Source organism: Pinus tabuliformis, chromosome J (assembly GCF_031772625.1).
Source record: "Pinus tabuliformis cultivar Carrire ecotype Pingquan chromosome J, CPIR1, whole genome shotgun sequence".
In the NCBI taxonomy this organism is placed as follows: Eukaryota; Viridiplantae; Streptophyta; class Pinopsida; order Pinales; family Pinaceae; genus Pinus; species Pinus tabuliformis.
In genome coordinates this window covers 395,717,587-395,733,946 of record NC_142295.1, presented here as the reverse complement: position 1 = coordinate 395,733,946, position 16,360 = coordinate 395,717,587, and positions in this window count along the sequence as shown.

The window sequence follows — 16,360 nt, the reverse complement described above, 5'->3', positions numbered from 1 at the left end:
ATTCATTACAATGAAGTCTACTGATTTAGGTAGTGAAGTGGCTTAGATATTCATCAAGGATATAGTGAGGTTGCATGGAGTTCCCAAGAGAATTATATTAGATAGATATTCCATGTTCACTTCTAGGTTTTGGAGGGAGTTGTTTGCAAGATTAGGGACAAAGTTAGCCTTTAGTATAAATTATCATATGCAAACAGAGGGTTAACATGATTCTTGAGGATATGTTGAGGATGTATGTGATGCATCAACATAGGAAGTGGGAGGAGTATCTTCCACTGATATAGTTTTCTTATAATAATGGGTATCGAGAATCCTTGAAGATAAGTCCATTTGAGGCTCTCTATGGGAGGAGTTGTAATACTCCTATCAGATGGAGTGATCCAATGAATAGGGTTTTTATTTGACCAAATATGTTGAGAGAGGTGGAGAATGAGATGCAAGTTATCAAAAATAATTTGAAGGATGCATAGGACAAAGAGAAGAGCTATGCAGATCAAAATAGGGTGTACAAGGAGTTTCAGGTTGGGAAGCATGTGTACTTGTGTATCATGCCCAAAAAGAGCTCCTTGAATGTGCCAAGTTGGCACCTCAGTATTGCAGGCCTTTTGAGATCCTTGAGAGGATTGAATTAGTGACCAACATACTTGCTTTGACACCATTGGTCAATTTCCATGATTTTTTCCATTCTTCTTTGCTTAAAATATATATACGAGATGTTGATCATGTGATTGATTGGTTTGTATTGGAAGTAGAACCAAAAGGATAGTTCCAACAAGAGCCTCATTGCATCATACAATGGAAGAAGCTCATGCTTTGAAACCAAGCAATAGAGAAAGATAAAGTGTAGTGGAAGCATTGTGGGCCCGATGAAGCTATATGGTAGATGGTTGATCAAATGCGACCGTTATATCCTTCTTTATTTGTTGGTTGAAGAAAATGAGATTTTGGTGTATATATATATATATATATATATATATATATATATATATATTATTTGTTTATTTCATTTTATTTTTCAATAGTTTTGGTGGGTCATGTGTCATAAAACAATGAGGACAGTGTTCCCCCAATGGGGAGGGATTTGAAACAACCTTAGGTTAAGTTTCCATGTAAATAAAATAAAACCAATGCCATGGGACATGTATTCCTAGCTAAATGGAGGGGAAACATATTACATTTGAAATCACTTATGGTTTATTATTGGCTATGGAAATTAGCATTGGCATTGGAAAAGGAAAAAGACAATAAATGGAAATTTAATATAAGAAATAAAGGAAAATAGGAGAAAAGGAAGATGGAGAGACAAGAATATTCATGCAAGGGAAAATGAAAGGAAAAAGAAAAGAAAAAGGAGAGATAACATTCACACACACTCTTGGACATTCTAGCATTCATTTAGAGTGGAGAATAGCAAAGGGAGAGATAACAAGCACATGGACACAAGGACTCAAGTAAGAAAACAAGAGTCAAGCAAGGGAGCGCACGAGGAAGTTTGGACAACAACAAGAAAGGGCTAAAAATAACTATGGATTTGTAGGTAACAATGTCCATGTGTGATTTATCATGTTGGGATTTTATGCATGGGCTTTGCATTAGTTTATTGTTTATGTTTGTTGTCATTGGCATGGGATTTTCCTAGATGACAGTGATGCACAACCTTGCCTTGCCTTGTCGTTTCCTAGATAGCCGATAGCCATGATGTAGTGGGTTCCCTATTTTGTTTAAGCTTTTGTTTGCGAGTATATTTCGGATCCTAGGTTGATGTGGTCTCAAGAAAATTTCCAAGGGTTGAGAGTGGAGATGATTTTCTCCTGGAACTCTTGACAAGTTGGTGGAGACAGAAAAATTCCTCTGGTTATGGTGAAGAAAGTCTGAGGCGTCCAAGTTTTTTTCTTTGTGGTGATTTATGGAGCGATTTAGGTGAAATCATTGTGATTGAGGGTAGAGAGGTTTAACCTCCGGATTCCCTAGTTGTTTTTGTCTTAGTTTATCCCATGTGATCCCACATTCATGCTTGGAATATGGCATGGGGGTGATCGCTAAAAGAAAGATCTGGTTCATCCAAATCTATGGTTAGGTGGTAGATGGAAGTCCCTGACTTGGTTGGATTTATGCATATGTTATTTCTTATTGAGGTAAATGAGCACATGTATTGGTTATTGTGTTGATTTTATGACTAGTTTGTCATGGACTCATTATGGTCAAATGTTGGTTATAGGCATGGTACCTTCTTCTTATCCGATGTGCTCTTGTTATGGATCTCATTCATGGTTTGATAAGTTATTGAATGGTTATACGAATGCATGAGCTAACTAGTGTTTTTGTAGTTAGCTTAAGATGGAAATGGGCCTTCTTGAGGATTCTTCGACGAGATTAAAGAAATAATGAATAGATATGCATTCATCACCTATAGTTACTGCATTCACAAAGTGTCTATCTAAATTTTTATCATGTGTTGAGCAAGCTTGGGAAAGATCTAAGCCTAACTATAGATTATAGACTTGTGATTGTTATTGGCAATGTTCTGGAAAGTTTTGGACAATTCTGGGTAGTGGCTTGTAGGCTAGCCTTGAAATTCTGGCACTAAATTCGTGGCCACAGGCACAAAACTATCGATTTTTGGCTAGAGGCTCACAGATGATGGCTTGTGCATGCGAGTAGAGCCTTTTGGTCGTATGGACTAGACTATATGCCTGTTATTGGACTACAAAGATTGGTAAAAGGATAGTTTGAGCTCAGGGAAAGACCATTAGTGGATGTTGTATGACATCTATGTGATCATACTCCACTTCCGTAACTAGAACTTGGATGTTGGGTCATGCATATTGTTAGTATGAAAATTATTAGTATGTGTACCAAAAATGCTTCACTTAATTCATTGGTGACAAGTGACCCTAACAATAGAATGTGGTTGCTCTTATGCTTTAGATTTGCAAGAAAAAGTGATAAAAGCCTGTAAGAAAATATATGATGCAAGCCCAAAACATATAGTAGCAGTAAAGAAAAGTGTAATAACCCAATAGAAGGGCTTCAAATTTACAACATGGATCTTTAGGTCCCCCTCTGTGGGATGGGTCCTTTCGATATCCTTGTGCTTCAACGATCTTGTTCTTTGCTCTCAAATGTGTAGAAAACCCAAAAGAAAGATGAAAATCAAGTGGGAGCTCAAATGTTGTGAGATGATAATGGTGATGATGATAATGATCGTGGTGAAGAATGAATGGAAAACCCTCTTATTTATACAAAATATTGAGCTAAATTAGGAATTGGAAAATAATAAAATATTATAGGAATAATTTATTGTAATTTTTGGAGAGGGAAAAGATATTCAAAATACTCAAATGTATTTATTTAGAAAATGGGTTAAGTAATTAACAAATAAAATGATTTATTAATTGTCTTCTTGGGGTATCTCAATTGGCAATGGCTGTGGAAATGAAGTCTCATCGAACCAGAAGTCTTGGGTTCAAATCTTGTGTTTTCCCCTCGATCAGGGTGAGAAGTTGGACATGATGAATATGTATTCCTACAAAGCTTTAAAAAAAATGATTTATTAATTACTTTGTGAGAATTAAGAAAAATGTGAATTTGAGATAATTATTAATTAGCAGTTTAACAATTATTCCAAAATAAGAATAAGGAATAATAAATAAATAGTTATTTATTTAATTATTCCAAGGTGATTTAGTCAAATGTGATAAGGAATAATTATTAAATAATGATTTAGTGATTATTCCTAGAGAATATTAAATAAATGCTCATCTATTTAAATATTCTTACGGGGTTTTTTAATTTTAATGAGAAATAATTTAATAAAAATGGTTTACTAAATTATTTCCTATGTTGAAAGTGATTTTACTATGGTAAAATTAATCCTACATGGTGTATTTTGATTCACCTAGTTAGAAATGGCTAGGTGATAATAGATTTTCCCCAAACGTACGAGTGTCAGAATAAAATCGTATGATCGAAATACATTGGCGGTTACACTTCCACGAGATACGAAAGGGGAGTTAGAGAGAGAGAGAGAGGGAGATAGATAACTAAAGCAATGTAAGGAAGGATGAAGAAATGGAGGGGGTGAGACCTACTAATCTAAAATAAGTCTCCTTTTATTTTGGAGTACATGATCTCAAATGAGGAAGGGGGGGCATACCCATACCTGCTAAGATAACTGAGTACAAATAATAATGGTGTGCCCAACAATGTGGGTCTAAGAAACAAAGTTCATGATACATGATACATGCTATGCTGCCATCGATGGGATAGAAAGTGATACTGTGATACAATGAGTCCCATATACATAATATGCTTGAAAAAACATAGGCCAAGAATGAATACAATAATATTTGAGTACATGAGAAATAATTCCCCTCAAACTTGCATGGTGTGGGGGAATCACAACCAAAGAAGCCTTTGCTGAATAGGAAAGGGCTCTGAAGATCTGAATGGATCATCTATATGAGGAATGCATGTTATGGGTGATATAAGCAGTGGGAACTGAGCTAGTCAAATATACAAAATTGCATCTGAGGTTAGATCATAATCTATTTTCATCCAGGCATGTGGGGGCCTACCTGAGGGGACACCCCCTCATGAGGTCTGGAACATCTCACACACTTGGGAAATGATATTACAATTTACTGGATCACCATACCATCAAGTGTACGATTCTTGATCATGCGATAATGAGTTGGAGTCAAGCATGCGAGAAACAACCAAGTTAAAGGGAAATGATGATTCCCTTTTCTTGATTTGAGGCACCAAACAATGATGAAATATGGAATCAATGTACACTGCCCTCTATACCACTCTCCTAGAATAAATGTGCTGATGTTGATAGAAGAGGGCCTGCCAAGGGTGAGGTAATGCAGATTCCTCAACAAAGGCACGAGGGTCATAATAATGTGACTCATGGACTAACACCAAGGAGGATGATGTAAGGATACAAGATGAGGGACAAACTTATGACTTCCCTTGTTAGAGCATGATATGCATGGTTGACTTGGAAATGACAAACTCGATTCTAGAGGGGATGATCAATTACTCAGACAGAGACTTTTCAAAGATAGATTAGTATAGCTGGAGGCCAGAGATGAGAACAATGGAATAAATGCGACACAAATATGGATGATATACTGTAACAAGAATCAAGGGGACACATCTTTGATGCTCTAAACGAGGGTGACTTGATAATGCTGCCACACGGGAGAGGCTCGAAAGGGACCATAAAAACATGAGTCAATAATGGTTACTCATAAAAAAAATCAACATATAAGTCAAAAAGTGCGTAGGTAAAGTGGTACCAAAGTACAAGTGACTTATCTGACTAAATTCGGTTTGGATGGGGGGGAAATTGAGACCTCATGGAGAAAATGGCTTCCTAGTGAAGTGTAAAATTACCAAAAACAAAGAGAGACTAATTATAGAGCTCGATGAGAGATTTCCAATGGTGCTAACGGTTCGTCAAAATGAGCTACAGTTTGCTGAAAATGGACGACAAAAAAACTAGAGTTTTTCCTATAAAAGGGCTTCATGCCCCCAAATCCAATTCATTTGCATAGTGAGTTGTTGGAGAATTTAGAGAGGAGAAGAAGGCCTTAAATCTTGACAAGCTTGTAGTGAACAAATCGATCGTCAAAATTTAGGTCTATGACTTTTAGGTAGGTGGCCTTACTTGTCAAAATGATGGCCTTAATGCTTCTTGGAAGGATGGCTCTTGGTGAAGAATTAAGGAAAGACGAAGCATGGAATGAACTCCTAGAGGAGATCTAGAATCATGCCTACCCACTAAGTCAAACATTGGGACCAAGTGGTAAGTGTGGTATCACATAAAGTAGCATGTTTGAAGACATTATCAAGAATCTATGATATGTGATGTGAATATGGCTCACCGAAGAGTCCGATAGGACAAAATATCGAAGGAATGAAAGGATAATTGACCATACCCAAATCATTGGGGTATAGGACGAGATTGATAATGATCGAGCAATAAAGTGGCAAGGGGTCATCATGCCCCCAAGAATGGGATATTTACCCCTAGAATATGTGGTGGAGGGGAACTGATTAGTTATGCAAAAGGATGGGAATGATGCCCCTAACTGGATGAGTTTGTGGAGTGCCATTGTAGTCCAAGTGATCAAATAAGGGATTTGGGAATTCGACCCGACTGGCATGAGATCCTCCAGATGATGATGAGGATATGTAGAGGCATATGCATACCCAAATTTTATATGAATGGTTGTAGCATGTTTTGGACACACCGAATGTATTTAGAATAGTGGACTCTAAACACATTTTAATGATGTGGTTTGCCATTTGTTTATTTTATGGATGCCTTCCTGTGGGAAGAATGTATGATGGGTCCAGTATGAGAAAGGAAATGGTGGATTACCAATATCACTTGAAACTACATATATGAATCAAATGGACTGAATTTTTGGGTTCGCATACATTGTGTCACTATACCAAAAAGTGGCTTCAAATATAATGAACTATTGCTAGACAACACTATGGTTGACCAATAACAATGTCTAAGAGACTAGGTTCTTGATGTAAGATAGAGGAGTGATTAAGTGGATCATCCCTAAGGTGATCCAAAGTGATATGAGACTCTGGAGTTTCTTGTAAATGGGGAAGAATAATAGTACTAGAGTTAACACTACTAGATGCAATAGAACGGTTGGGGAGAAATGCTTCCCTTAGACTCTTAAAAATGGATGCCCCCTTACCCAAACGTTGGGAGGCAATGTAATGGCCACAAGGTGGATGTGGTTCAACTTCATTGGTTTGAAGTAAGGGGTGGTGGAACCAATCACCATAATGGGAGACAAGGTTCTCATGCACAACATCAAAATGGTTGGAGGGATAACTAGTAGATGTGACACCTACCAATGTTGAAACCGAAGTGTCTTCCATACTAGGTTCGAAAGAATCACAATACGAAACTCCTAAAGGGTATGAACTTATCGATCCCATGGATGATGGTAGGTAGATAATAGGGGTAGAATTATCTGCCATCTTGACATCAAGAGGGGGAATCATGATGGTGGGTTGGGAAACTTTCTAATCTAGAAAAGCAGTGGTGCTAAAACCCGTAGGTAGAGGAGAAGTGGGATCACTATGAGTGGAAGATAACTCGCGAAGCACTTGAAGCATATCATTAAAATCTTCGAGACAAGGAAAATGATGGGAATATTGGCCATAGTTATCACACGAAGCACAAGGGTGATTCATGCATAAGGATTTGTTCTTTTTGGTGGACTCAGTTATGGCGACATGGACCTTAGGAATGTTAGAGTTTGGGAAAGTATCAGAGACCACATTATTAATGTGAGGGATTTCAGGACAAGGATTGGTGGCACATCCAACAACATCACACAAAGCACATGGACAAGTAGGATTTGGCGGTTTAGGAGGCATGAGAGTTGCTTGGGGTACCTTGTCATTGGGTCCCTTTTTTTTGGCTTCCCCCCCTCACCAAATTCTTTTGCAACAAGATTGGCTTCTTGTTGAGGTTGTTTTGGAACTAAAGAAAAGGAAGGGGTAGGAAAAACAGGTAGAAAGAGGGTCAAAGTTGTGTAAGGTTTGACTTGATTAGGAGTGTTTTTGGGAGGATCAATATACCATATTGTGATCCCAAAGGTAATGTTAGGTAGACTTAATGTATCCATAACAGGAGTAGAAAATATTCCTAGTGTTGGGAACAAGAAAGATATTTGACCTAAGGGGTAGTGACCTGAAGAATTGCTCCTAGATGGTTAAGACCTAGGGGAATAGTTTTGGGCTTAAAAGGAATGGGAGAGATACTATTAGAAGGAAATAGGCCTAGAGCAATTGTACCTGAACGTTGGGTTGAGTTGGAGCAGGAGGTTGCGGAGGGGTTGGCTGCTATGAAGATGTACCAGACCACTTGTTGGCAACTTGTGATGCTTGAAGCATGTACACACTAGATGATCTAGGCTCAGAAGGGGTAGGTGGTGGGCCATAATAAGCCCCAAGGACCGTGGAATATTTATACTCTAGGAGACATATCGGTAAAGGAGGGACATTTTGATTTCCATTCATAGATGAAATAGTGGTCTAAGGAGAGGTATGAGATTGTCGCAGTAAGTTAGCTAATCGATAATGACTATCTTTCTGTTGTGGGGAAAGCACATATTGTAAAAAATGGTAGATGTGACTGTGGACATAGCATAGATGTAACTATGACCCAACAAGATGTTATAATGTAAGGGGGCATAAATGACTTCAATATCAATCAAGATCATCTTTCTAGCAATGGTGATAGGACAATTGTGGTATAAACCGAGGGGTTGTGAGGGATGACCTTACCAAGCATGAAGAGTAACAATGGATGGGGATAGGTCAGGGGAACCAAGTTGCTTTCAAACACTAGAGGCCATCACACAGGTGGAGGTGCCTTTTTCTATGATACAATGCTAGACCGTGGGGTTCTTTATGGAGACTAGTATTTGAAAGGAAACTGAGGAAGGAAGCGGGGGATGTTCTGCTTTGTCAATGTCAAATACAATCAAATGATCATTAGAGGGATCCATAACACCTAAAGTAGATATTAGAGCTTTCCATTGGGATGGGCATGTTTGGAGGACTTCCACTATTGAGATGGTAGCATGAGATTGCACCAAATCATCTACTATATTGTAGATATGTGTGAATTTAGAATAAGTAGAATTTTGACGTAATGGTCCTTTGGGGAACTTGGGGGGAAACTCAAATTTAGGTAGAGGGATCTGTAAAGTGTCGTTTAGTGATGACAAAGGCTCAAGGGAAAATTTGGGTTGGGAATAGTCGGTAACTTTGAAGCAGGCTTGACATATTAGCGTGACTAAGTCTGGAGGTTGACTTGGTTGGTGTTGACTTCTTCAGAATTCATCATGAGGATCTAGTAATTGTTGTAGCCAGATTGTGAAGGTTGAGGGGTTGCATGACCCTGCGTGGGTTGGGTAGCTACATATCCCTGATGGGGAAATTATTTGTAAGCACAACCGTTCTGATGAAGTAGGAGGGGGAGGAGGTGGAGCTATGGGTTGCTGTCCTCTAGAAGAAGCTTCTTGAGGTTCCCATGCTTAACGCATCTGAGGTAAAAGGGGACATTCATGAGTATAATGTCCAAATACTTTGCAATAGGAATAAGGCTCGTTCTTTCAAAGACACTTGTTTTGCTTGGGCTATCTTCCCTATTGTTGGGTTGTGGGATTAGGTTGGTCACCCTTAGGGACATTAGGTGATGGACCTTGGTTGCCTTGGTTACCTTGAGATGGTTGGTTCTGGTTACCCTTCCCTTATTCCTTGTCTTGGGGTTAGGGTGATTGATTGCACTCTTTTGAGAATACACATGACCTTGAGGAGGTTGTTGCTATTATGGTAGTGGTGGAGGAGACATGGGAGGTTGGTGCATTGGTGATGGAGGGGTTGTAGTGTTGGGTGGTGCATAAGGATAGAAAGGACTCACAACAACATTGGGATAACCATGTGGAGAAAAATATGTCCCTGACATTGACTGATGCGGATGGGGATATGCATATGGCATGCTTGTACCTTGGTAAGCATTGACATGCAAAGGATCAAGAGGGGGATAGGTGTAAGCGGAATTGTTCAACCTCTGGGGTTGACCATAACTCATGTGAGGTTGAGGACATGGTGGAGGTTGATGGTGTGAGATATATCCAATGACCATTCATGACATGAGATGCTCTCAATGCATTAACAACACTAGGCTGAGGCAGATTGGGAAGGACAATATAAACATAACTTGAGTTTGTATAGATCATGTCATATTTCAGAGCTATCTAGAGCGCTTATTCCTCAGACTGGGTGAAGTGAGAGGAAACATATTTACCTGTGGGAGCCAAAATATTTCTAAAGAATTGGTCCATACAGACACAATCTTCAAATTCAAGGGCCCTACATATACTCCTCCTTCTGTGCCATTCTTGAGCATGGTCAGATAGGCGAGTGGCAAAAGTTTGATGGAAAGAAGTCTCAAGTTTGGTACCTATGTCGTACCAGAGAGGTAGGTATAAATAGGAAAGAAATTATTTGGTGAGAATCACAAATATTGAATTGGATACACACGGTTGGTCCATTTGGAAACAAATCCCATAAGGGTGCATTGGAAAAGGCAAAGACGAATGAAGTCTTCAGTGATGGAATTAGATGATCAACACATATGAAAATAGTGAACATGATTTTTTAGATCTTCTTTAGGATTACCTTTGAACTTTGGGATGTTGGAAGGAATTTTGGTAGGCATAACAAGCCAATTGGGTTCATGGAGAAGAGGATCGTTGGTGAGCTGGCTGAAATCAGGGAGGATCAAACCAGCCATATAGGGGAGCAATGGGAGGTTCATGACCATACTGGCAGAGGTTCCACCTGTGGGGTTACCACCTTGGTTTCCTGCACCCACTTTGGTTCCTGATATGCTAGTGGTATGGGGTTGGGAAGACGCGGAAACAAGGGAAGAACTAGAAGAATCAAAATAACTAGAGTTGGTATGGGGACTTAATGGAGGACTGGGAGGATGAACTCTAACTTGATGGGGAGGAGTAAGATGTCTTAAAGGAAACTGGGGGTCAAGGCCATGAAGTTTTGTGACAAATTCCTAGGGGGTGAAATGATTTCAAGAAAATGATGAATCAATAGACTAAATTAATGATAGGAGAAACGAGTAACAAACAACAAGCAAACACTTGTGCAGTGGTGCAAGTGAAAACTAACTATTTTAGTATGCTACTCTAATTCAAGTAAGCACATCCTATCAAATAAAAAATGACTTCTATCCTATAGGTGATCTATATCCTCAAACAAGTCGTAGATCTATTGTTTCAGATGGCCTTCCAAGAAATTTCTTACCTGAAAGAATTCGATCCTTGCAAGCATAATTTTCTAGATAAAGGTGGGTTAGGGAACGAACTTCTACCCATAGCAAGTCCTATAGGTTGTTTTCCTATGATTGGTCATTATGGTTACCTTCATGCCATGGGGGTGGTCGAGTCTTGAGCTTCTTGGTGATCATCCAAAGCACGAGATTCCCTACCATGGGTTGGGTAACCCTGAGGAGAAATGCTCACACGATGACCTAGACTAACCCCTCTAAATCGGGTTTCTGACACACTCCAAATTTGGATCATGGGATGGCGAAGCATTTTAAGCTCCCTAATATGTGAACAAGCTATGTATCAATGTAAGTCATTTATTGGTGTTATTGGAAGCCTATCCCATCAATCGTGCACCTAACTACATAGATTGTTTGGCCTTGATGCCCAAGTGGGCTTAATCTATGTGTGTTAAGTTATTAAGGTGTAGTATTTCAAGTCTTGGCTTGGAGGTGTTAACCAAGTTCACGTTTCCTTAGGGTGTGCACGTGTGTGTCAAACTTGTGTTCAGTGTATGATTTAATTGAGCATTTTTTATGATGCCAATTGTTGTTGAAAATAAAGTGTTAAAAAACTATAAATAATGATAAAAATGGATGGTAAAATAAACAGTCAATACAAGCAAACAACCCCCCACCCAAATGGGAAAACAAGTAGCAAAGAAAGAGGTGGAAAACAAGCTACTCAAAGACACAATTATGGCCAAAATATCTAAGGTCAAAGGGACTGGGATCTAAAGATAAGAATCTGATGCAAATGGGGAAGAAAACTAGCCTAAATTAGAGGCGAAAATGTTGGACAGGATAGGCAAGAAGCTCCAAAACCTACAATGAACAAGGGGATCCTAATAGGGGAAGGAAACACTAAAATATAAGGGGAGTAAATGACAAATAAGCCTATCTAAAAGTGATGTGAAACAATGGACAAAACTCTAAAAATTAGTGGCTGAAAATGTTGCCCTCTACACTCATCAACTCAGCAAGTCTCTTCCTAAATAATGGAGGTGTACTCTAAACCCTAGGGTGATTTTTCCTTCCTCAACAAGAAACTATTAAGTGGATACAGGCCCGAGGGAAAATAAGCATAGGAGAAAGACCCTTTCTAGTACACATGCAACATTGTCGGCAAAACTAGCAAATTATGAAAAATGATAGAATGCATAAACTGACCTGAAAAGTGCATCCAGACATGGATTATGGGATGAAAAGTGTGTTGGGATGAAAAAAAGAGGCCAAAAAGGTTTGTTTTGTTTATGAAATTCTCGCTTCGTAGATATCACCTTGATTGTGCCATCTCCTTCTTGACTGGTACTTGTGACCTGTGGAAAGATGCGAAATGCCAACATAAACCAAAATTTTTCCAGAAAACAAAGGTCATATAAAAATAGAAATTGAGAGGCTAAAATTAGATGGAAAACACTGAAGAGTGCTAAAATAGTGGTCATGAAGTTTTAGAATTACTACACCAGTGGAGTCACCATTTGTTGATGACTATGTAGCTAAAGACCCAATGGAGATGTCACTTGTTGGTATGAAAATTCTTAATATGTGTTTTTAGCACTTTGTAATTCCTCTAGGTTGAGGAGAGGAACCCAAAGGTAACCACAAACCACTTTGAAACTAGAATCTAGCCCTTCTAGCTTCAAATATGGCCCTTTCTATATGAATTTTCAGGCACTTAGGTCTTATGCTAGGTATTAAGATTAGAGAGGAATAAGTTTAACAGTTTGAAGGAAGGGAAGAGGGAAATTCCATGAGCATGCGGTCATATAAAGCTAATGCTTTTCAATGATATGATGGGGAAATTAAGGAAACCTTAGACAGGGGAAAGATAGGAAATCCTTATGGTGTTTTTAATCAAATTTTGTTGTAGACATGGTGAGCAGAGAAGTAGTGAAAATAGTGACACTTAAAGAATTTAATTGTGGATAAATTCTAGATGTCACAATGGAAGAAAAACGTAAAATGTTCAATAAGCTATAACAGAAAACTTCGCAGTGAATTCTAAAATAAATCCTAGCTTAACTAAACATGAATAAATAACATTTCAAGCATGATTTGTAACAAAATAAAACTCACATGTATAGGAGAACACGTCACCATAAGAAATTGACACATGAATCCCTATAAAAGTCAAATTAAGCCTTCATCATTCACTGAAAATTTAATGAAGATATACAATGCACCATGTTTTCTTTCTCTAACCCTGACCAACCCTTTAATTCATCAAAATTACATCATATATACATCAAAGAAAATTATTTCCTTCCTTTAGGAACTGAATTCCCCAAAAAGATTTCAATTTCTCCCTATAGCAACGAAAATAGAACTAATTTATAAAAACAAGGAAGTTGTTTTGACCAAAATAATCTTCAACAAATTACATTAAATGCCTACACAAAGATGGAGCTCGAACCTCCAATTTACTTCAAGACATTTTTCATGACCACAAAAATTGGTTTAGTGAAGTTTAGACTTGAAATGAAAAGTAAAATCATTCACTGTGTGGAAGCACAACTCAGGCGCTACTCTACTCCCTTCTTCAGCAGAAGCACAACAACAAAAGTGCAACAAGTCGATGGTTTATCTACTTCTCATAATTTTATGATAATTTGGATGAGTAATACATATAAAAAATAACCTGGACATCATCAAATTCCCCTTGAAAATCCTCTTTTTATACTGTAAACCTTCCATCCTTAAAAAACACCACCTTTAGTAAAAGCGCAACGCCTGTGTGAAAGCACAACATAGTTTTACCTTCACAATTATGACTAGTACTAAGGTCTCTAAATAAAGAAAAGAATTTTTTGATGATGTTGACAGTCTTGTAAGCCCTTTTGAAATTCCCACACACAAAAAATATGACAAAACCTCACATTTCTATCAAACCCTAATGATTTGTCAATAGTTCAACATTACTGTGTGAATTGCTCCCTTTGAAAAAAGTTTCATAAGTTTCAAAAATCTGACTGATTGTGCTCCCAAAAGGACTTCCTGCAGAATATAAACCTCTTAGCCTCCTTATCCAACTTCAATCGATTAGTATACTCGGGAAAAAAATACAAAAGACAAAATTGTTTTAATTACCTCTTCAATACTTAGACTTTAGCTGCCTCAGCCAGTAGATCAAGATTTCCTCTATCTTTCTCTTGTATTTCCTGTAATGCCTTCTGTAAATGTTGTTTAACAACCCTTAGTTCCTTCCTCAATGTGAGTCTTATCACCAAACAATTGATCATCTAGCCTAATTTACTATATGGATCGAAGTACACCATGTAAAGCCAATTTTAGCATAGTAAAATTGCTTTCACTATGAGAAATTACTTAATAAACCACCTTTGTTAAGTAATTTATAGTTTAACCCATGAAGAATAATTAAATAAATCACTATTTATTTCATTTTCTTCCAGGAATAATTAATTAAACTATTCTTAAATTATTATTCCTTGTCATATTTGACCCAAACATGAAAAATAAATAGATAAATCATCAATTATCTTATTTTTCTCTAAGAATAATTAATTAATTAGTATTCTTTGTCAAATTTGACTAAATCCCTTAGGAATAATTAAATAAATCATTATTTGTTTATTATTCCTTAACCAATTCCTTGAGATGATAAATAAATCATTTATTTATTTATTATTTCTAAATAAAAGTTTAAATACTTTTTCCCTCCTAACAAAATATAATAAAATATTCCAACTGGTTATTCCAAGAATGGGCTTAATAATATTTTATTATTGTTCATTATTAGAGGATAACTCAATATTTCGTTATAAATAGAATGGTTTTCCATCCATTATTCACTTTTGATTACTTTCATTGTTGTAACAATGATTATTTTCATTGTCACACACCATTATTTACTGGGTTTACACGTTATAGAGGAGAGAGACTCTACACAAGCTAAAGACGTTTGAGTATAGCCAAGAACCCATCCCATAGAGGGGGACTGGTAACATTTATTTGTTCCCTTCATAGATGTTATAATAAAACTATTCTTTGTATATCTGGTTTTCATTGGATGATTGGAGTTATTACTCTTTCTTTTTGTTGCTTAACTATGATTGTGGCATAGATCCGAACTTTGGCAGGTTTTTTTTTCTATCAGTTGATGTAGATCTACAATGTTTAACAACTATTTATATTGTTGATATCGTTTTTCATCCACAATCTTAAGTGGGTTCTTTTTGTACATCTTTGAAAAGAAAACACTACAACAATGAGGTTTTCTCAATAGATGTTCTTGAGCTACCTGTGTAAGGGAAAAGTTATTTTCAAAATATACTTAGCATTTAACAATGTTAGCTCATAAATGTTCAAGTGGTCATGTATTTTATTTTCGTCCCATTCATCCTACTTTCTAATATTAGTAATTTCATTTTGATATTTTTTCAACTACTTCCTCAGCCTATGGAAAGTGTGCTTCCCTTCATTCAACTCATCCTTCTTTGCTTCTTGCTTTGAATCTTTTTTGTGTAGCTACAAATTCCTGGTTGAAGACTTAGTTACATTAATTCTTACTGATGAGGCATATAACTCTTGAATATTATCTATCGCTACCTTCTCTTTACCTCTGGACTTAGTGATGGATGTATTTGTCTTCACCACTGGTTTTGTTTCACCAATCTTACGTGTCTTTTCCAAAGCAGTCTTCTTCAACTCCCTATTGTCATGTTCTATTTGTGCAATGACTAAGTAAGCCTTTTTTAGATGTTCTTGTAGTTCTAATATCTATTTATTGTTATCATCTGAAATAATATCTTCTGGTATGGTATCTAGAACTTCAGTTGGTTATTATGGTGTTTGTTCCATGGGAAATTTCTTTGCGCCAACTCTTGTGAGTGGCTTCTTGGTAACTTCCCATAACTCATGAGAGAAATGAAGCTTCTTACCCATTATCTTATCTCATGGGTCAACTAAAGTTGATGGAATTTTTACTAATCTCTCGATTGGTGATTGCACATCCCTTTCCAAAGCTGAAGGTGTATCCTTTTTACTCTAGCGTCTAGTTGGAATTTCAACTACCAACTTGGATGAATCTATGAATGCCTGCCATGTCTGATTTTTATTTTTCAATTCTTCCAACACTAAGAATTTAGTCAGAGAGGAATGAAAGAGATTGGGCTCTACTTGTCTTTTCTTACCTTGAACCTTATCTTCCATCTTACCAAGGCTTTTGAACAAATATAAAGGTAGATTCAAAGGGATTTTTCCTGTGAAATGCATCAATAGCCTAAAATGATACTAATAAATTCTCCCAAATCTTCCTTCATAAGTGAAATATCTATGGATGACCTTAAGAAGTTTGTTGTAGGGTTCAAGTAGATATTCCCTTGGCACAATAGCTCCATATTCCTTGTTTTTATACTTTGGCTTTAGGAAATCCTTGTAGTTGACTATGTCTAGAGGAATGCCCTTGAACCATTGTTCTTTTTGTAGAGGGATTTATAT